General features: G+C 41.5%; 1 long non-coding RNA gene and 1 pseudogene across 1 annotated transcript; both read left to right on the forward strand.

Moving 5' to 3' along the window:
- The window catches only part of LOC115139074 (dedicator of cytokinesis protein 11-like), a 101,411-nt pseudogene that overhangs the window by 69,157 nt on the left and 9,197 nt on the right, over positions 1-23,057 (forward strand).
- Positions 14,370-14,878, forward strand: LOC115138036 (uncharacterized). Its single transcript, XR_003864883.1, has 2 exons — positions 14,370-14,544; positions 14,684-14,878. It is a non-coding gene; the product is annotated as an uncharacterized LOC115138036 (long non-coding RNA).

Genomic DNA, 23,057 nt, shown 5'->3' on the forward strand with positions numbered 1-23,057 from the left:
AAATGGTGTGGGAGTGCTTTTCTGGTGATACTGTCAGGGATTTATTTAGAATTCAAGGCACACTTAACCAGCATGGTGCCAGACGTGATGCTTGGCATTCAGGCCAATAAGTTCAATCTTGGTTTCATCAGACCAGAACATATTGTTTCCTCATCGTATCAGAGTCCTTTAGGTGCCTTTTGGCAAACTCCACGCAGGCTGTCATGTGCCTTTTACTGAGGAGTGGCTTCCATCTGGCCACTCTACCATAAATGCCTGATTGGAGTGCTGCAGAGATGGTTGTCCTTCTGAAAGATTCTCCCATCTCCAAAGAGGAACTCTGGAGCTCTGTCAGAGTGACCATCAGCTTCTTGCTCACCTCCATGACCAAGGCCCTTCTCACCTGATTGCTCAGTTTTACCGGACGGCCAGTTCTAGGAAGAGTCTTGGTGGTAAAACATTTCTTCCATTTAAGAATGATGGAGGCCACTGTGTTCTTGAGGACCTTCAACTGCTGCAGAAATGTTTTTCTAACCTTCCCCAGATCTGTGCCTCGACACAATCCTGTCTCGGAGCTCTACGGACAATTCCTTCATCCTCATGGCTTGGTTTATGCTCTGATGTGCACTGTCAACTGTGGGACCATATATAGACAGGTGTGTGCCTTTCAAAATCATGTCCAATCAATTGAATTTACCACAGGTGGACTCCAATCGAGTTGTAGAAATATCTCAACGATGACTAATGGAAACAGGATGCACCTGAGCTAATTTTCGAGTCTCATAGCAAAGGGTCTGAATACGTACATTTATGTACATTTTTTTTATAAATTGGCAAAAATTCTAAAAACCTGTTTTTGCCTTGTCATTATCGGGTATTGTGTGTAGATTGTTATTTCATCAATTTCATAATAAGGCTGTAAGTACCAAAATGTGGAAAAAGGGAAATGGTCTGAATACTTTCCGAATGCACTGTGGGGATGACGTCGTCGATCCACTTATTAATGAAGCCCGTGACTGATGTGGTTAACTACTCAATGCCATCAGATGAATCCCAGAGCATATTCTAGTCTGCTAGTGAAACAGTCCTGAAGAGTAGCATCTGCTTCATCGGACCACTTCCGTTGTGAGCGCGTCACTGGTACTTTCTGTTTGAGTTTTTCCTTGCAAGCAGGAATCAGGTGTATAGAGTTATGGTCAAATCTGCGAAATGGAGGACGAGAGAGAGCTTTGTATGGTTTTTCTGTGTTTGGAGTAAGATTTTTTTTCTACCTTTTTAGTTGACATGCTAGTAGAAATGAGGTAATTTGAATTTCAGTTTTCCTGCATTAAAATCACCGGCCACTAAGAGCGCCGCATTTGGATGAGCATTTTCTTGTTTGCTTATGATCCTATGCAGCTCGTTGAGTGCGGTCTTACTGCCAGCATCGGTTTGTGATGGCGACTTATCATGAGGTATTCTAACTCACGCGAGAAGAACCTAGAGACTTCCTGAATATTAGAGATTGCGCACCAGCTGTTGTTAACAAAGAGACACACACACCTCCCCCTTGAGCTTATCCGACGCTGCTGTTCTGTCAATGCATAGAAAAACCTTGTACTTGTTCAGCCACGACTCATTGAATATTACAGTTCTTCAGGGTCCCTTTATAGGATGGTCTAGAACGGAGCTCGTCCAGTTTGTTCTCCAGTGATTGTACGTTTACCAATAGAACAGATGGTAGAGGCGGTTTACAGTCACCGACGTAGTGTCATCAGGGTGCCCGCACATCGCCCTCTCTAATGGCGCCTTTTTTATTTTCTGAGTCTCAGGGAGATGGGTCCGGTCCGGTGTGAGCAGTACAGTATGTGCTACGCCTCTGACTTGTTAAAGTAAAGCTCTTCATCCAAATCGAAGTTAGTTATTTTTGGTCATAGGATACGATGGTGGAAACATTATGTACCAAAAAAGTTAAGATCAGCATGAAAAAAATAGGTCAGGAGCCTGTAAAACAGCAGCTATCCATTGCTGCGGCATTCTTTCATGTCTGCCTCTGTCTGTCTGTCTGTCTGGGGTCATGTAATTGGTCTGGGCTTCTTAATACACTGCTTAAACACACAGGCTGTGTATCAAGTGGGTACCTTATTCCCTATAGAGTGTACAACTTTTGACCGGAGCTCATAGGGAGTAGGATGCCATTTCAGAAACAGCCATAGAGTTGGTCTGGGCTTCCTCATACACTGTCAACTAAACAGTAACTGTAAACACAGACTTATAGTTCTTAGTCCTAGAACTTCATTGTGACCTCACGCAAACCTCTTTTTTTGTCTCTTTTCTTTAATGCCTGCGTCCCAGATGTCAGGCCAGGGTCAAAGTTAGTGCACTATATAGGGAATAGGGTGCCTTTTTGGACACAAACCAATATGTTTTCCCAGTGACCTAGATGTGAAAGTTGCGCTATAAAGGAATCTTCTATATCTGGAAATGTGTACAGTTCTGAACTTGCGCTGTAGAGGAATCTGATATGTATGTAAATATGTTCAGTTCTGAGCATGCACTGAAGAGGAATCTTGATATTTATGGAAATGTGTACAGTTCTGAACACACTCTCTAGTTCAGGGCTCTCCAACCCTGTTCCTGGAGACCTACCGTCCTGTAGGTTTTCACTCCAACCCTAATCTAACTCACCTGATTCTAATAATTAGTTGGTTGATAAGCAGAATAATTTAAGTTACAACTGGGGATGGAGTGAAAACCTACAGGAGGGTAGTTCTTTAGGAAAGCCCTGTGTTGGAGAGCCCTGCTATAGAGGAATCTAATACCATACCGTATGTAAATATGTGTAACCAAGACTTCCAGCTACTGACCTTTTTAGAGATATGTATTCAAATGGCCTGGGAAGGTAGCCAGGTCCAGGTCTGTGTGTGCTCTAGCCAACTCCTCTTACATGTTGTCATGTTCGAAACAGGCAACCCTGGGAAACTGATTAGTCAGGAACACTGGGAGAAAGGGGGTTGGAGTAAACAGGAATTCTCCCAAATAACCGTCAGTCTTGGAGGGAACACACACACACTAGTCATAGACGGTTCTCTCTGCTACCGCACGGCAAGTGGTACCGGAGTGCCAAGTCTAGGTCCAAGAGCCTTCTAAACAGCTTCTACCCCCAAGCCAAAAGACTTGTGAACAGCTAATCAAATGGCCACCCAGACTATGTGCATTGCCCCACCCCCACCCATATATATATATATATATATATAATATGTACATGTAGGTAGTTTTTAAAGTGACTATGCATAGATAATAACAGAGAGTAGCAGCAGCATAGAAGGGGGAGGGGGGGCAATGCAAATAGTCTGGATAGCCATTTGATTAGCTGTTCAGGAGTCTTATGGCTTGGGGGTAGAAGCTGTTTAGAATCCTCTTGGACCTAGACTTGGCACTCCGGTACCGCTTGCCGTGCGGTAGCAGAGGGAACCGTCTATGACTAGGGTGGCTGGAGTCTGACAATGTTTAGGGCCTTCCTCTGACACCGCCTGGTATAGAGGTCCTGGATGGCAGGAAGCTTGGCCCCGGTGATGTACTGGGCCGTACGCACTACGCTATGTAGTTCCTTGCGGTCGGAGGCCGAGCAGTTGCCGTACCAGACAGTGATGCAACCCGTCAGGATGCTCTCGATGGTGCAGCTGTAAAAACCTTTTGAGGATTTGAGGACCCATGCCAAATATTTTCAGTCTCCTGAGAGGGAATAGGTTTTGTCGTGCCTCCTTCACGACTGTCTTGGTGTGCTTGGACCATGTTGGTTTATTAGTGATGTGGACGCCAAGGAACTTGAAGCTCTCAACCTGCTCCACTACAGCCCCATCGATGAGAATGGGGGCGTGCTCAGTCCTCCTTTTACTGTAGTTCACAATCATCTTTGCCTTGATCACATTGAGGGAGAGGTTGTTGTCCTTGCACCACACGGTCAGGTCTCTGACCACCTCCCTATGTCTCATCACATTTCATGGCTACAGACGTGAGTTCTACTGGTCGGTAGTCATTTTGGCAGGTTACCTTAGTGTTCTTGGGCACAGGGACTATGGTGGTCTGCTTGAAACATGTTGGTATTACAGACTCGGACAGGGAGAGTTGAAAATGTCAGTGAAGACACTTGTCAGTTGGTCAGCGCATGCTCAGGGTATATGTCCTGGTAATCCGTCCGGCCCTGCGGCCTTGTGACTGTTGACCTGTTTAAAGGTCTTACTCACATCGGCTGCGGAGAGCGTGATCACACAGTCGTCTGGAACAGCTGATGCTCTCATGCATGTTTCAGTGTTACTTGCATCGAAGCAAGTGTAGAAGTTATTTAGCTCGTCTGGTAGGCTCGTGTCACTGGGCTGCTCTCAGCTGTGCTTCCCTTTGTAGTCTGTAATAGTTTGCAAGCCCTGCCACACCCGACGAGCCTCGGAGCCAGTGTACAATTCGATCTTAGTCCTGTATTGATGCTTTGCCTTTTTGATGGTTTGTCGGAGGACTTTGCAGGATTTCTTATAAGCTTTTGGGTTAGAGTCCCACTCCTTGAAAGCGGCAGCTCTACCCTTTAGGTTAGAGCGAATGTTACCTGTCACTGTGGGGGGGACGTCCTCAATGCACTTATTGATAAAGCCAGTGACTGATGTGGTGTACTCCTCAATGCCATCGGAAGAATCCCGGAACATATTCCAGTCTGTGTTGGCAAAACAGTTCAGTAGTTTAGCATCTGCTTCATCTGACCACTTTTTTTATAGACCGAGTCACTGGTGCTTCCTACTTAAATTTTTGCTTGTAAGCTGGAATCAGGAGGATATAGTTATTGGTCAGATTTGCCAAATGGAGGGCGAGGGAGAGCTTCTATGTGTGTGTAGTAAAGGTGGTCTAGAATTGTTTTTCCTCTGGTTGCACGTTTAACATACTGATAGAAATTAGGCTTATCATAAGATACTCTACCTCAGAGCAAAACCTTGGGACTTCCTAAGATATTATGCACCGGCTATTGTTTACAAATATACATAGGCCCCCGCCCCATGTATTACCAGAGGCTGCTGTTCTGTCCTGCCGATAGTGTATAACCCGCCAGTTGTATGTTCATAATGTTGTCTTTCAGCCACGACTCTGAAACATAAGATATTACAAGTTTTTAATGTCCTGTTGGTAGGATATACATGCTTTCAGTTTGTCCCATTTCTTTTTCCAGCGATTGAACATTAGCTAGCAGGGTGGAAGGCAATGGCAGATTAGCCACTCGTCGCCTGATCCTCACAAGGCACCCTGATTTCTTTCCTCAAAACCTGTTTCCTTTTCCAGCGAATCACGAGTCCCCACAAAGATAGAAAAACAAAACGTGTGTGTGTGTGTGTGTGGCATGCACACATGCACAATGCACATATTGTATGGGTTTTGACTGTGGTGGTTGAGTGTTTGCTAACCTTCCCAGCATTGACCAATACTGTGTTGTTTTTCCACAGGCTGCTATGTGTTAGGTCCACATTGCTGCACTGGTGGTAGAAAATCTCCACAGGAAAAGTAAGACCGTCTTTCCCCATTTTATTCATTCACTGTCACTTACAGTACTTTGAAGTATTGTTACATTATTTTTAACTTTACATTATTGTCACTTCGCATTATCGTTTTACATTATTGTTAGAAGAAGTATTACTTTTATTGTTAGAACTTAATCATATTTTTTTTTTATAGAACAGCACACTGGCATTCTGTTTACCCCACAATGGACTAAAGCCGTGGCACCAGACTGTATTATCTTACTATAAGGTCTTTATTTTGTCCAGACAGGATGCTTTATACTTAACAACTCTGTCCCCAGGCAAATCCTATTGTCTGTCTGTGTTCCACAAAACAAATAGGTTAAGCCCACGTACCTATTAAGCACACACAAAAACTACAGTTATGCATATTAAGCATTTAGCCATAGTGCCTTTACCAAGATTAGAAACAATTAGGAACAATTGAAACCCCTGTACTCTACAAAACTTTTTGAGTGGACAGATAGTTGTTGATGCAGAGAGAGAAGAAGAAGATCAGAGTTTAGGGATAGAAGACCTACAACTGGTGGACAAAAATGCAAAGAAATTAGGGACAAGATGACTACTCGTGCATTCTTGGCTGGGGACATTGTCATATTGTTGTCCTTTATTCATCCACGTGATTCTATTTATTATGGCCATTGAACTGTTAGCTTTAAAAGTCAAATCTAATGATAACATTAAGGGGCACATACATTTCTCCAGTTTCTCTGGATTAAAACCCAACTATGATAAGTGTACTATATTATGGATTAGGTCTCTGAAAGATCAACTTTAAATTGCCATGTGGTCTACCGATTGAATAGCCGGATGGAGAACATCGGTGTACATATCCTGGAAAAGTTTAGTGATCTAGCAACTATTAACTTTGATTAAAACTTTGCAAAAATATATAGAAACTTGAGAACCATGGAGAGGGAAACGCCTATCCTTGTATGGGAAGATTACCTTGATTACGTCTGCTCATACATACAATATCTGGAAACCAATGGTCTGGGGTATAAATATACACTATTTCGCAGTTTACATATTTATTCATAGCTCTACCGGCTCCGGGATAATCTTTTTTCAAATCATGCGAGAACATGATATTTCACTATACTTGGAATTGCAAACCAGATAAAGTTAATTGAGCATATTAATATAATAAAAAGGAGTTTGAAGGGTTAAAACTATTAAATATTAAGGCATTAAACCTTAACGCATCCATTTTACCGAAATTGTATCTAAATCCAAACTATTTTTCTAGCAAGGTACTGAGAGATGCCCATCCTTTGTTTAAGAGGGAGCTCTGCTTTTTTGCAGATTAAAATCTTACATTTTTGGTGGATAAAAAATGGATCTTTGTTTTTGTGTGTTTTTTTTTACTCTATTTATTAAGTTTTACACACACACAGACAGACAAGACAACACAAAGTAATATAAATAATATACTCAACTAGTGAAAATACAAATAATACATTTTTTAAAAATAGCTTTAAAGATACCATACTTTAGACAAGTTAAACACACCAGGCAGAAGGCTACAAAGGTTAGAGGGCAATCTATAGTACAGGGACAGAGCAAACACCTCAGCATTGTTGCTGTAAACAGTCAAGGGATAGGGGTGGAGGAATGCAACCACTCACAGACGGTCACGGCCACAGACCGACCATCCACTGGACCAAAAATAAAAAGTTTACAATGCTTTAAAATAAAATAAATGAATAATAATCATTTTATGTAGGCGTGAACAAAATGTAAAAATAAAAATAACTGGGAGAAACAAGCTCACACTTCAGTCTCTGCCCGGGCAAGATGAACAAGGCATCCGCAGGTCACAATCAATAAGCACATCAACCTTAATGCCCATTTTACATCTGACACAGGTAGGATCAAAATCAGAGAATATTCTTGAACCACCTTGAATTGAATGAGGCTGTGTCTAGTGCTAAAAGAGGACGAGTGCATCCTGTGCAGCACAGCTTCCCAGGTGTCTTCCACAAGTTCCTCCCCCAAATCCCTTTCCCATCGAGTCTTTAAAGGCACCAAAGAAGGGTTCTCTAAGTCATGAATGATTGCATATACATCTGAAATTGTGCCCCTAGGAAGCTTGTTCAGCTCCAAGATGCTCTCTATAGCTGTATTCTCAGGCCTATGGGGAAATTTGGGTGTGATAGCTCTGACAAAGTTCCTAGTCTGGAGATTGATCTTTGTTTAAGTATTTTCTTATTTTAAATAATAATATTTAACCTTTAACTAGGAAAGTCACTTAAGGACAAATTCTTATTTACTATGATGACCTACCGGGGAATAGTGGGTTAACTGCCTTGTTCAGGGGCAGAACGACATTTTTTTTTACCTTGTCAGCTCAGGGATTTGATCCAGCAACCTTTCGGTTACTGGCCCAACACCACTAGACTACCTGCCGCCCTTCCTTTTTAAATGAAGTCATGGGTACAATGTCAATTTCAACCTCCAAAAAAGGCAGATCTAATATTACAGCAAATAATATGGCTAAACTCCGATGTACTGATAGAGAAAATACATCTTCTTGGAAAAAGATATACAAGAAGGGTATAGTATTTATGAAGGACATTGTAAACAAGGATTGTCAAATGATGTCCCACAAGCAACTAACAACAGTGTATGGAGGTCTAATGCTCAATACACAATGATAACCAACTCATCGTGGCTCTGCCACAAAATTGGAAGAGACAATTACTTCTAGAAGAAATTAAATAATGATTCTGTCTGCCACCCATTCAAACTCATAAATGGCTTAAAAGTATTAGTATACATCGAAAAATGAATCCGTTTCACTTAACGACACAAGGCAATGCCGTATAAAAATTCAAGTTAGTTGGGAACAGGTCTTTGGATGTCCCAATACCTTGGCATTGGGTCTATGAACTCATATATATATATACTGTAAAACAACAATTGACACATCAATACTTGCTATAAAAAAGAATGGTCAATATATGGGGCATTGAACAGTCAGCCTTTTGCAGACTCTGCCACTAGGAATCAGAATCAATAGAGCATATTTTATGGTCGTGTCCATCGGTGCTCCCTTTTGGAGTCCGGTCCAGGAATGGTTGATATGTCATGATATCGCTATTTAGATGGACCTGCAAACTGTACTGTTAAGGGATCTGAAAAACCACGATCAGTCAAAGGGAAATATCAATATACTGGGAAAGATGGGTTAATCTGTGGACATCGGAGGGTTGGAGTTAAAATCACAATGAATGGCCCAGCACTTGCAGGAAGAGGATATTAGTATTCACACCCCTGGACTTTTTCCACATGTTGTTGTTACATTTAGGGCTGGGCAATATAACAAATTCATTCCAAAAGCCTGTATTGCAAGAATCTGTCATTATTTGTATTTATGAGCGTTTAGTCCGCTTGTTCTCATGTTATATTTTTGGTCTTGTCTCCTTCACTCCTCTGTGCTGTGTGCACCTTCCCATTTACACCAGAGATCTGTATATAATATATAAAGACTCCACCCTGACAATGGGATTCATTGTCCCAAAGGCAGGAGGCAAACTTTGGTGCAAAATAAGCCCATTGAAACGCATTGGACATATTTTGGTGAGAGCGAAATCTCTGGCTTTGCCTCTTTCTTTATGGTTTACACACACCAAGCCCCTCCCCCTGCCTCTCATTCCAATAAAGTTTAGAGTTCATATCCTGATAACCAGGACGAGACCGCCTAGTCATCGTGTCCGATGAGCTAATTTAGCTTGGCTAGCGGGCTGACAAAAAGCATTCTCAACTTTTTGAATTAAAAATTAATATGAAAGTAATTGGTTAAACATTTTAACATAATTTGGTGAATAAATAAACATAATCCTTAAACTTTACAAAATTATTCATACATGCAATATGTGGTCTCGAGACCGGACTCCAGTACTACAACACTGACAGCATCCACTGACTGGTTTAACAATAATAAAGAGCGCCACTTGGAACAGCAACAGCTTTACAAAGACTGAGAATGCATCATCCAAGATGTGCTGGGCCTCGTTTTATGTTGTCTGAAGTGCTGGTCTACTCTCCTCCACCCAATAGTGGTGAAAGAATGAAGTACCATAGAGACTGCCTCTGTCTTTAGCTGTTATTGTTGTGGTTCTTTCAGAGATGTTCCCCAGTGGCCTGGCTGCATTCAAGAGGGTCACTCTGAACATTGAAGAGGAGGCCGCCATGAAGGATGACACAGGCATGCAGGATGTCTACTACACTGAGGTGTGTGTGTGTGTGTGTGTGTGTGTGTGTGTGTGTGTGTGTGTGTGTGTGTGTGTGTGTGTGTGTGTGTGTGTGTGTGTGTGTGTGTGTGTGTGTGTGTGTGTGTGTATGCGTGTGTGCATTTATGCAGGCTTGTGTACAGTTGTGATCATATAATGACAATGATTTCATCATGTCATATTTGCTTTTAATAATAGACACCACTATTTTTCTTCTTCTATAAATCATATCGCAGTTAATTAACTGCCAATAGAAGGCACTGGTGGTTAATATTGCACATGGATTCATCTCTCAATGTTGAGAAGTCTTTGTTGTGATTGATAACAGCTTGACCTGTTTCTCCTGAACTGGTGCCATCTTGCCAAGTCCTATGGCCAAGGTGTTAGAATAATAGCAGAGAGAGAGAGAGAGCGACTTTGTCCTTTCTTCAAACAATCATCTTTATTCAATATCGGTTAATTATTGCAATAAGGAGGCTGATCAACCCCACACCCTTGAGTGTTGGACCGAGTAACCTAACCTTTACACAAATGCAGAGTACTATACAGTTGAAGTGGGAAGTTTACATACACTAAGGTTGGAGTCATTAAAACTTGTTTTTCAACCACTCCACAAATGTATTGTTAACAAACTATAGTTCTGGCAAGTCAGTTAGGACATCTACTCTGTGCATGACACAAGGAATTTTTCCAACAATTGTTTACAGACACAGTGATTTATAAGTGAAATAATCTAACAATTCCAGTGGGTCAGAAGTTTACTTACACTAAGTTGACTGTGCCTTTAAACAGCTTGGAAAATTCCAGAAAATTATGTAATGGCTTTAAAGCTTATTTTTGATATCATTTGAGTCAATTGGAGGTGTACCTGTGGATGTATTTCAAGGCCTACCTTCATACTCAGGGCCTCTTTGCCTGACATCATGGGAAAATCAAAAGAAATCAGCCAAGACTTCAGAAAAAACATTGTAGACCTCCACAAGTCTGGTTCATCCTTGGGAGCAATTTCCAAATGCCTGAAGATACCACGTTCATCTGTACAAACAATAGTACGCAAGTATAAACACCATGGGACCAGGCAGCTGTCATACCACTCAGGAAGGAGACGCGTTCTGTCTCCTAGAGATGAATGTACTTAGGTGTGAAAAGTGCAAATCAATCCCAGAACAACTGCAAAGGACCTTGTGAAGCTGCTGGAGGAAACGGGTACAAAAGTGTCTATATCCACAGTAAAACGAGTCCTATATCGACATAACCTGAAAGGCCACTCAGCAAAGAAGGAGCCATTGCTCCAAAACCACCATGAAAAAGCCAGACTACCGTTTGCAACTGCACATGGGGACAAAGACTGTTATTTTTGGAGAAATGTCCTCTGGTCTGATGAAACAAAAATATAACTGTTTGGCCATAAAGACCATCATTATGTTTGGAGGAAAAAGGGGGAGGGCTTGCAAGCCGAAGAGCACCATCCCAACCGTGAAGCACGGGGGTGGCAGCATCGTGTTGTGGGGGTGCTTTGCTGCAGGAGGGATTGGTGCACTTCACAAAATAGATGGCATCATGAGGATGGAAAATTGTGGATATATTGAAGCAACATCTCAAGACATCAGTCTGGAAGTAAAAGCTTAGTCGCAAATGGGTCTTCCAAATGGACGATGACCCCAAGCATACTTCCAAAGTTGTGGCAAAATGGCTGAAGGACAAAAAAGTCAAGGTATTGGAATGGCCATCACAAAGCCCTGACCTCGATTCTATAGAAAATGTGTGAGCAGGACTGAAGAAGCTTGTATGAGCAAGGAGGCCTACAAACCTGACTCAGTTACACCAGCTCTGTCAGGAGGAATGGGCCAAAATTCACCCCTTATTGTGGGAAGCATGTGGAAGGCTACCCCAAAATGTTTTACCCAAGTTAAACAATTTAAAGGCAATGCTACCAAATACTAATTGAGTGTATGTAAACTTCTGACCCAATGGGAATGTGATGAAATAAATAAATAATTCTCTCTACTATAATTCAGACAGTTCACATTCTTATAATAGTGGTGATTCTAACTGACCTAAAACAGGGCATTTTTACTAGGATTAAATGTCAGGAATTGTGAAACTGAGTTTGTGTATGTAAACTTCTGACTTCAACTGTATATTTTTGGCTGACACTAACAATGCTCAGTCATGGTTGGTTCAACCCCTCCCATGCAGACCAGGGAGCGTCATAAGTCACTCTGGGTTCATCCTGTTATCTGCACGGGTTTTTGTCTTAATCCCCCCTGGCTTAGTTTGCCGTTGCAAGGATGATTTTGAGACAATGAGGGATTGATCCTAAGCGATCCCTAGTAAAACACATTCTTGTTTATGTAATGTAGTCATTAAATCATTTGGCGACTCAAGACATCTCTGATGACCATACGCTCAGATTAGCTGCAGGGAACTACAGTGGAGACCATAAAAACACAGACACTAGCAGGACAGAAATGTCTTACTATTAGTTAAATATCAATTGTTAATCATAAATATCAAATAAATCAGGTAAATATGTAATTTCTCTCACACTGTGCTGACTGTTGTTACTGGCCCGCACGTGCGTATCCTGGCTTTTCCAGGAGGTCCTAGTGGAACACCTGGAGCTGTGTGTGAGGGGGCTGTGGAAAGCAGAGCGATACGAACTGATCACACACATCGCCAAGCTCGTCATCCCTGTCTACGAGAAACGCCATGACCTTTGAGGTACGAGCCAAACACATGAATGCACACACACACACACACACAAACAAGACTGAAATGTAAATGTAATCCTTGTGAGCAATATTTACACAGCATCTTGTTTACAAAAAAACACTCATGTACAGATGTGGCTGTATTCGTTTTTAAAATACCCAAAACCATTCTAGGATTGACTGTAGGAAAATAATTTCTGTGTGAATCCCACAATGAGTATTTGATTGTAAGGTTGAGACAATGCCATTCAACATTCCAGACTATATTAACTATGTCCTGCTTGTCTGTGTATTGCGCTATCCATTACGCTGTCCCCTGTGTTTAGAAAGCAGAAATAAGCAAGGCTAATTCAGTCCTTCCTCAGCTTATGAAATAAGGTCTCACACGTAAATACTGTCCATGAGTAGTTTACCCTAAGAATGTCCCACTCTCCATCTTCTCATGCTGAGACTCTCTTCTCTTCTTAGCTTGAATAGAAGCTTTGTCTCTGGCTTTAAAAAGCTCTTTGGTCGAGTCTCAAATGGCACCTTATTCCCTAGATAGTGCCCTACTAAGGACCCTGGTCAAAAGTAGTGCATTAAATAGAGAATAGGGTGCCATTTGGAACACACTCTCTGTGTTGTCTTTTGGCAGTGGCATGTTCTTATAGCCTCTCTCAGTTCTCTCTCTGACAATATCTCACAAGATTGGCCACCATTAATTGCATAATTGAGTATGTAAAATCAAAGTTAACTATACATGAGAAGTATGAGTGGTTTAGGTTCATTTCCCATCCTATGTGGGCTCTGCCTGTCAAGCAGCAGAAGGGCACATTTTCCGATGTACTGTTAGCTGATCATGTTTACTTTTTAAAGCTACCGGTTGAAACTTTGTACAGTTGGCTTAACATAGTGGTAAGTAGACCTAATGTAGGCCTACCTAGTGAAGTTGGATAACATTATCCCCTTTTCAACATTGTTTTTAAGTGTCACAATTGCTGCTGACAGACATGATAGCTAGGCTACATTGATTGATGGACCATGTCAAATTGGCTAGCTAGCTAATAACAGATCACGTCAATAATGGCCAATTAACAAGCTAACTTTCAGGGGATAAACTAGATGGCTATGTCCACATATTGTTTGAGTTGCTTGCCATCTATAGTGGTGATGACAGAAGTATGAGTGACAACTTTCCCAGGACGAGGACTTGCCATTGTCAGGTGCCATTGTCAGGATCTTTCCAAAAGCCTAATCTCTGATGAAGCAAGTTAAATGACATGTTTGCTCAGATAGCTAGCTAGTTACATGCCAAACGGATAGGCTACCCTCACTTCTGAAATGACATGATCAATTGATGTTTACTGAACATGAAAGCATGCAGTCACATGCTGTATAACTGATGATAGAGCTAAATGTGGAATAATCAGAAATGTGTCATTCTGACTATACTCTTCAAGAGGTGATGATATTAAAAACAAATAGTTATGAAATGTATTTAACAATCCCTTGAAGACAGCACATATTTGTCAGCACGTATGGTTTTAGCGGAGCTGGGGTCTCCTTGCCCCCCAGAAGCCAAACCGAACTCTCTGTACCATATTGTGACATTTTATTGATAACAACCTATATGCAGTGCAGTGTAGTTGTTCTCAAAAATATCACACACACACACAGAGTTAGACACACAATAGCGTGCACAATCATAAGCGAATACACACACACACACTCACACACACACACACACACACACACACACACCAAATACCCAGTGATGTGGGGGTTTTCTTTCTTCAGAAACTGAGCCGTCTGTATGACATGCTGCACAGAACTTACAATAAGATCCTGGAGGTGATGCATACAGGCCGGAGACTGCTGGGGACCTACTACAGAGTGGCCTTCTATGAACAGGTGGGAGGATATGGAATAAAACATACAAGATCACCTTCTATTTGCCTCCCAGTCTTTTTTTATTTGATTTTATGCCCTTTGAGACAGCATACCTGTGAAGCGCTTCACCCACAGACTCAGACAGACACTGGGGAGGAACTGTAGTCAATGGCTCCTTTCCAATATCCCCACTAGCATACCACTTACAAGGTAACACAATGGATGGGGCATGTATTCGAAGCGCTATGCTAGTAGGTTTAGCTAATCATTGTTTAGTATGCTGGCTCAACCAATTGTACTTCTCTGTCAAGGATGGAGAGCCCATTACTTACGCCATCCTTATTTTTAGATGTTACCCTGCTAGTTCCGGAGGGCCGGAACTGATTGAATCGGCCTGGAATCAAAATGAATGAATGCCCAGTGTCGGCCCAAGTACATCAGGCCGTTTCCATCTACCGCAATTCAGGTCGACTTTGCCGGCATCTTACGTGAATCCCCCCAGAAGCGGCCCAAATGCAAATTTAAATAAATGTCTACAACATTACCAGATTTAGTCATTTTACTATTTTATACATAAAAATTATACCCATCCACAAAAAAAATACATTTGTCAGAGGAAACACCATACACCTGGTGACCGTGTCAGCGTGCATGCGCCTGGCCCGCCACAGGAGTCGCTACAGCGCGATGGGACAAGGACATCCCGATCTGCCAAACCCTCCCCTAACTCGGACGACGCTGGGCCAATTGTCCCCTCATTGGTCTCCCGGTTGTGGTTCGAGACCCGTGCCGGCCGCGTCTGTAGCAACGCAGTTTACACTGCGACGCAGTGTCTTAGACCGCTGCGGTATTGGGGAGGCTCCATCCACAATTTTTTAAATGCTTATCAACTGCCTTGCACAAAGTATGAAAATACTACGCAGAATTCTTAAAGATTTTCATTTAAAAAAAAATTTAGCACAGAAACATTGAGAAAATATGGAAAATAAATAATGAAATGTTAACTATTTAAAGCAGCCCATGTAATCATCTGCCAAAGAGTAGGCCCAATCGGCCCAATCCCCCCAATCCCCAAGTAATACATTTGGGCCAGATAACTCACACCGGAATTGGCCCGAGCTCAATCCCCATATCCTAGCCACAAGTAATACTGCCGAAGGGTATCTTCCTATCCGTCTTGCATTTGTTTGGGGTGAAAATAAACTTGTCTCTCTCTGTTAATTACTATAGAAAAATAACAACAGTGCTCATCTGTCATAGTCTAGCTAATGTAGCGTCATTGAGGTACTTGTGGTTGGATCTTGTACGCTTACTTTAACCACATCTGATATCCGTATCTATCAACCACCTGGGATGTGGTGTTCTTTCTTGGTTACTTCCCTAACTGAGAGAGAGAGATATTAAATTCAAGTGAAATTACACCAATCCCGTAGACTAGTGGCCTCTGAGGAGGATAGATGTGAGAGGGCTAAAAATGCTACAACACCAAGGCTTAGCTTAAGTTTCACTTCTCTCTTCAGATAGATAAGGGATGATTTGTATCTCTGTCTGTGTGATACAGTGCCTTCAGAATGTATTCGCAACCCGTGACTTTTAACACATTTTGTTGTGATAAAGACTGAATTTCAAATAGATTACATTTAGATTTTTTTGTCACTGGCCACCTACACACACACAATACCCCAATTATGTTAAAGTGGAATTATGTTTTCTTTTCTATTTATTTTACAAATTCATTAAAATGTAAAATCTGAAATGTATTGAGTCAATAAGTATTTACCCTTTTGTTAAGGCAAGCCAAAATAGGTTCAGGAGTAAATATTTGCTTAACAAGTCAGATAATAAGTTGCACACGCTGTGTGTGTAATAATAGTTTTAACATGATTTTTGAATGACTAACTCATTACTGTAACCCACACAGACAATTGTCTGTAAGGTCCTTCAGTCAAGCAGTGAATTTCAAACACAGATTCCACGACAAAGACCAGGGAGGTTTTCCAATGCCTCGCAAAGATGGGCCGCTGTTGGTAGATGGGTAAAAAAAACATTGAATATCCCTTTGAGCATGGTTAAGTTATTAATTACACTTTGGATGGTGTATCAATACACCCTGTCACTAAAAAGATACAGGCGTCCTTCCTAACTCAGTTGCCGGAGCAGAAGGAAACCGCTTAGGGATTTCACCATGGGGCCAATGTTTACTTGTTACAGATTTTAATGGCTGTGATAGGAAAAAACTGAGGATGGATCAGATCAACAAACAACATTGTAGTTACTCCACAATACTAACCTAATTGACAGAGTGAAAAGAAGGAAGCCTATAGGCACTACAGTAACACTGCAAAAAATGTGGCAAAGCAATTAACATTGTCCTGAATACAAAGTGTTATGTTTGGGTCAAATCCAATTTAACACATCACTGAGTACCACTCTCCATATTTTCAAGCATAGTGGTGGCTGCATGTTATGGGTATGCTTGTAATGATTAAGTATTAGGGTGTTTTTCAGGATAAAAAAAGAAATGTAATGAAGCCAATCAAAGGCAAAATCCTAGAGGGAAACCTGGTTCAATCTGCCTTCCACCAGACACTGGGAGATGAATTCACCATTCAGCAGGCCAATAACCTAAAACACAAGGCCAAATCTACACTGGAGTTGTTTACCAAGAAGACAGTGAATGTTACAGTTTTGACTTAAATCTGCATGAAAATATATGGCAAGACCTGAAAATGGTTGACTAGTAATGATCAACAGCCAATTTGGCAGAGCTTGAAGAATTTTGAAAAGAATAGTGGGCAAATGATACACAATCCAGGTGTGGAAAGCTCTTAGGAACTTAGCCAGAAAGACTCACAGCTGTAAATTGCTGCCAAAGGTGATTCTAACATGTATTTACTCACGTAAATACCTATACAGTGGCGATTTTATCATGTAAATCTTGGTGGGACAAAAAAAGAAATGTTTTAGATGCATGCCAGCAAAGCCACAATACTAAACAATACATTAATTCCACTTTAATGGTGAAAAGCAGTGCGCACAATCTGTTAAGGGCCTACATAAAGCTGAACCAACATCACTTTCTTTTCCGCACCATGCCTGTTTTACATATTTTGTCATCAAACTTGTCATTCTCTGAGCTAGGCTGAAACACCTACATTTTGGAGCTGCCCTACTCAAGAAAGGCAAAAAGAGGCCATGTTTGTATGCGGCTTAATTAATGCAATGTTTCTTTTTTACATTCTTTGCAAACTGATATGTGACACGTATTAATGCCAAAATAACATGCAAAACAGGTAGGGCTCAAAACAGGTGGGGGTCTTCCCCACCTGCCCTGAATGACGGGTCGGCACTGTACTTATCTAGTCAAGATACACTGAACAAATATATAAAACGCAACATGCAATCATTTCTAAGATTTTACTGGGAATACAGATATGCATCTGTCGGGGACAGATACCTTAAAAAAAAGTAGGGGCATGGATCAGAAAACCAGTCAGTATCTGGTGTGACCACCACTTATCTCATGCAGCTCGACACATCTCCTTCGCATAGAGTTGATCAGGCTGTTGATTGTGGCCAGTTGAATGTTGTCCCACTCCTTTTCAATGGCTGTGCGAAGTTGCTGGATATTGTCGGCAACTGGAACACGCTGTCGTACACGTCGATCCAGAGCATCCCAACCTTGCTCAATGGGTGACATGTCTGGTTAGAAAGCTGGCCATGGAATGCAGGCCATTTTCTGCCTCCAGGAGTTGTCTACAGATCCTTGTGACATGGGGCTGCTGTGCATTATCATGCTGAAACATGAGGTGAGGGCGGGGGATGAATGGCACAACAATGGGCCTCAGGATCTCATCATGGTATCTCTCTGCATTCAAATTGCCATCGATAAAATGCAATAGTGTTCATTGTCCGTAGTTTATTCCTGTCCATACCATAACCCCACCGCAACCATGGGGCACTCTGTTCACAACGTTGACATCAGCAAACCGCTCTCCCACACGATGCCATACACGCTGTCTGCCATCTGCTCGGTATAGTTGAAACCAGGATTAATCCGTGAAGAGCACACTTCTCCAGCGTGCCAGTGGCCATCGAAGGTGAGCATTTGCACACAAGTTGGTTACGACGCAGAACTGCAGTCAGGTCAAGACCCTGGGGGGAGGACAAGCACGCCGATGAGTCGGTTTCTGACCGTTTGTGCAGAAATTCTTTGGTTGTGTAAACCCAGAGTTTCATCAACAATCCTGGTGGCTGGTCTCAGATGATCCCACAGGTGAAGAAGCCGGATGTGGCGGTCCTGGGGTGGCGTGGTTATACGTGGTCTGCGGTTTTGAGGCCGGTTAGACGTACTCCCAAAATTTTCCAACGTTGTTTTAGAGAATAACATTAAATTCTCTGGCAACAGCTCTGGTGGACATTCCTGCAGTCAGTGTGCCAATTGCATGCTCCCTCAATACTTGAGACATCTGTGGCATTCTGTTGTGTGACAAAACTGCACATTTAGAGTGCCTTTTTATTGTCCCCCAGCACAAGGTGCACCTGTGTGATGATCATGCTGTTTAAGCAGCTTCTTGATAAACCATACCTGTCAGGTTGATGGATTATCTTAGCAAAGCAGAAATGCTCACTAACAGGGATTTTTTTTTAATTGTGCAAAACATTTGAGAGAAATAAGGTTTTTGTGCGTATGGAACATTTCTGGGATCTTTTATTTCAGCTCATAAAACATGGGAGCAACACTTTACATGTTGCATTTATATTTTTGTTCAGTGTGTTTTAGAAATGTTTACATTTGTCTTCCACTTTGACATTAGAGTATTTTGTGTAGATCGTTGACAAAAAATGACAATTAAATCTATTTTAATCCGACTTTGTAACACAACAAAATATGGAAAAGTTCAAGGGGTGTGAATACTTTCTGGAGGCAGTGTATTTTATATTTTGAGATGTTTAGAGTTTCCTAAGGCGGCTAACTCAGGTACTTTACAGTATCACAAAAATGACAACCTTGTTTTATATAGATGGATTGTTAGAATTTTATTAATTCATGTTTCATTATGTAATGTTTTTTTTATGCTTGCATACATTCAAAAATCCTAATAAATATATTGAAATATCCGACAAAACTTTATTTCACATTTGAGAGTTAGTCTAATTGATTTATGACTGAATATTTTCCTCCTGAGTCTGCACCTGTTTTGCAGCATGAACATCCGCACCACCATTGGCCAGTTGGAATTTGGAACACTCTCAGTTTTCTAAGATTGCTAATATGTCTTGTTGACAGGGCTACTTTGAGGAGGAGGATGGGAAGGAGTATGTTTACAAGGAGCCCAAACTCACAGGTCTGTCGGAGATCTCTCAGCGCCTTCTATGGCTCTACGGGTACAAATTTGGAGCTGAAAACGACAAAATCATCCAGGACTCCAGCAAGGTAATAACTATAGTTGCGTCCCAAATGGCATCATATTCCCTATGCAGTGCACTACTTTTGAGTCTACGAGATCCTAGAATAAGGAAATAGGCTGCTTCCTTTATTGGAGTTGGAAACTCTGCAGTAGTTTCAAATGAATTTAATTTTCAGCCAGAAATAAAAACATGTATTTTCTTGTTTCCTGAGAAGAGAGGATGGTCCAAATATGAACCATCTAGAAATTGCTGTAGTACTATACATACTGAAGGACTCCAGGACAAGGTTTGGTCACCCACTGATATAAAGGATGCTATACCAAAAGCCAGGAGCTCTTCCTGACCATGTGACCTGATCAGGAGAAACTATTGGCCTTAGTTCCGTTCATGTGGATTTTGCCTAGAAGGGATACAGTTTTTGTCAGAATTTACTTTTTGTAACAGGTTTAGGAGAACTTATTCAGCAGGTTAGGAAAAAGGTTAGGGTTATCTACTATTGAAGTCAAATTTGACTAAATCTGTATCCCATCTAGACGTGGCCTTTTTACAGGAAAGTGACTTGCATTCAAGAGCACTGATTCAAAGACGACATAAATAATTGACCTTTTCTAGGTAATACATCATCTAGGTTCTACCTAACACCCCTCCTGTCTCCAACAGGTCAACCCCAAAGACCTGGACATCAAGTTCGCTTACATCCAGGTCACCTTCGTCAAGGCTTACTTTGACGAGAAGGACTGTCCGGAGAAGAAGACAGACTTCGAGAAGTGCCACAACATCAACCGCTTCATGTTCGAGACGCCGTACACACTGATGGGGAAGAAACATGGTGGTGTGGAGGAGCAGTGCAAGAGGAGGACAGTGCTCAAAAGTTAGCTTCATGACCTCATTACAACCTCTTTAAAACCACTAGTTAGCTTTACATTTTTGTTACAAACATTCACACACTTTACACCAGTTATTTAGCTTAACAACCTATTTTTACAACCTATAGGTGCACAATCTTAGTTTGACCCCACTTCTCACAGCAGGAAAATAATATAACCAGAAATGTGGGGGGGGGGGTGTCTATATATGGAATTGTTTTAAGGTCATACTAAAGATAATTTAGCTATATTGATTTTACATTTTAAGAGCCCTTGAAGTATCCCGAAAATGTGTAAAACATATGAAAATGTATATTTGGCCTTACTACTATTAGCCCATACAAACGTATTGAAAACAGATTCACTACCTGGATGTCACGGATCCCTCCGGAACTATGTCATTACGCACACCTGGTCCCCATTCCCACTGATTTGTAATTGCTTAAATATGCCCTTTGATTTCCATTGGGCTGTCAGATTATTGTTCCAATGTCCGTTGGTCGTGTGAGTACCTGTGTTGTTTTGGCTTTCGTGACACTTGTATTGCGTAGATGATTACGGGTCTCGTCCCGTGTGGAATCATTGTGTGAGTGTATGTTACTGGTCTCGCCCCGGTGTATTTATTTGAGGTACTCCTCGCTCTTTTGGTTGGGTTTCAACCCTGTGTTTTGCATACGTGTTTGTTTTTACATGGCACGCTGTAATTTGGGTAAATAAAAAAAACTATTACGCATTCCTGCGCCTGTCTCCCGTTAGACCAATGTGACAATGAAACAACAGATTCAGGTATTTAGCCCCTTATTTTTGGCACTAAACAGTCTCCATATATACAGTACCAGTCAAAAGTTTGGACAAACCTACTCATTCCTGGGTTTTTCTTTATTTTTACTTTTTTCTACATTGTAGAATATTCGTGAAGACATCAAAACTATGAAATTAATCTTGTAGGAACCAGAAAAGTGTTAAAGAAATAAATTGTAGATTCTTCAAAGTAGCCACCTTTTGCCTTGATGAAAGCTTTGCACACTCTAGGAATTCCCTCAACCAGCTTCACCTGGAATGATTTTCCAACTGTCTTGGAGTACCCACATATGCTGAGCACTTGTTGGCTGCTTTTCCTTCACTCTGCGGTCCAACTCATCCCAAACCATCTCAATTGATTTGAGGTCAGGTGATTTGTGGAGGCCAGGTCACCTGATGCAGCACTCCATCACTCTCCTTCTTTGTCAAATAGCCCTTACACAGCCTGGAGGTGTGTTTTGGGTCATTGTCCTGTTGAAAAACAAATGATAGTCCCACTAAGCACAAACCAGATGGGATGGCGTATCACTGCAGACTGCTGTGGTAGCCATGCTGGTTAAGTGTGCCTTGAATTCAAAGCACCCCTACACCATCACACCTTGTCCTCCATGCTTCACAGTGGGAAACACACATGCGGAGATCAAAGACACAGCGGTTGGAACTAAAAATCTCAACTTTGGACTCATCAGACCAGAGGACAGATTTCCACCGGTCTAAAGTCCATTGCCTGTGTTTCTTGGCCCAAGCAAATCTCTTATTGGTGCCCTTTAGTAGTGGTTTCATTGCATCAATTCGACCACAAAGGCCTGATTCACGCAGTCTCCTCTGAACAGTTGATGTTGAGATGTGTCTGTTACTTGAACTCTGAAGCATTTATTTGGGCTGCAATCTGAGGTGCAGTTAACTCTAATGAATTTATCCTCTGCAGCAGAGGTAACTCTGGGTCTTCTTTTCCTGTGGTGGTCCTCATGAGAGCCAGTTCCATCATAGCAGCCACAGGTACACCTCCAATTTGACTCAAAATTATATCAATTAGCCTCAGAAGCTTCTAAAGCCATGACATTTTCTGGAATTGCACAAGCTGTTTAAAGGCACAGTCAACTTAGTTAATGTAAACTTCTGACCCACCGGAATTGTGGTAAGGTGAAATAATCTGTCTGTAAACAATTGTTGGAAAACTTACTAGTGTCATGCACAAAGTAGATGTCCTAACCGATTTGCAAAAACTATAGTTTGTTAGCAAGACATTTTTTTGGAGTGGTTGAAAAACTAGTTTTAATGACTCCAACCTAAGTGTATGTAAACTTCTGACTTCAACTGTATATATAAGTTGCCCATCCCTGCTATAAACCAATACAAGAGTTTTGTTATGTGTGGTTTGTTTGCTCAGGGATGTTTACTTTTTGTTGCAATAAAATTGCTGCACGACATGACCTGTTCGTATATTTGACCAAGGACTCCAGTTAGATCAGTGTTACATTAGCTTCAGCATTTAAATTGTCTGCTTCTCAGAAAGGCTTTCAGAATGATCATTTAAGAACCATGGAAGGAGACAGAAGGTTCTGTGAGAAATTACTCCAAGACCAATACCAGACAATGCTGTTATAATTTGTTACAATGTTATAAAATGTTAGGGTGTAGTGA

Source organism: Oncorhynchus nerka, linkage group LG12, assembly GCF_034236695.1.
Source record: "Oncorhynchus nerka isolate Pitt River linkage group LG12, Oner_Uvic_2.0, whole genome shotgun sequence".
Taxonomy (NCBI): domain Eukaryota; kingdom Metazoa; phylum Chordata; class Actinopteri; order Salmoniformes; family Salmonidae; genus Oncorhynchus; species Oncorhynchus nerka.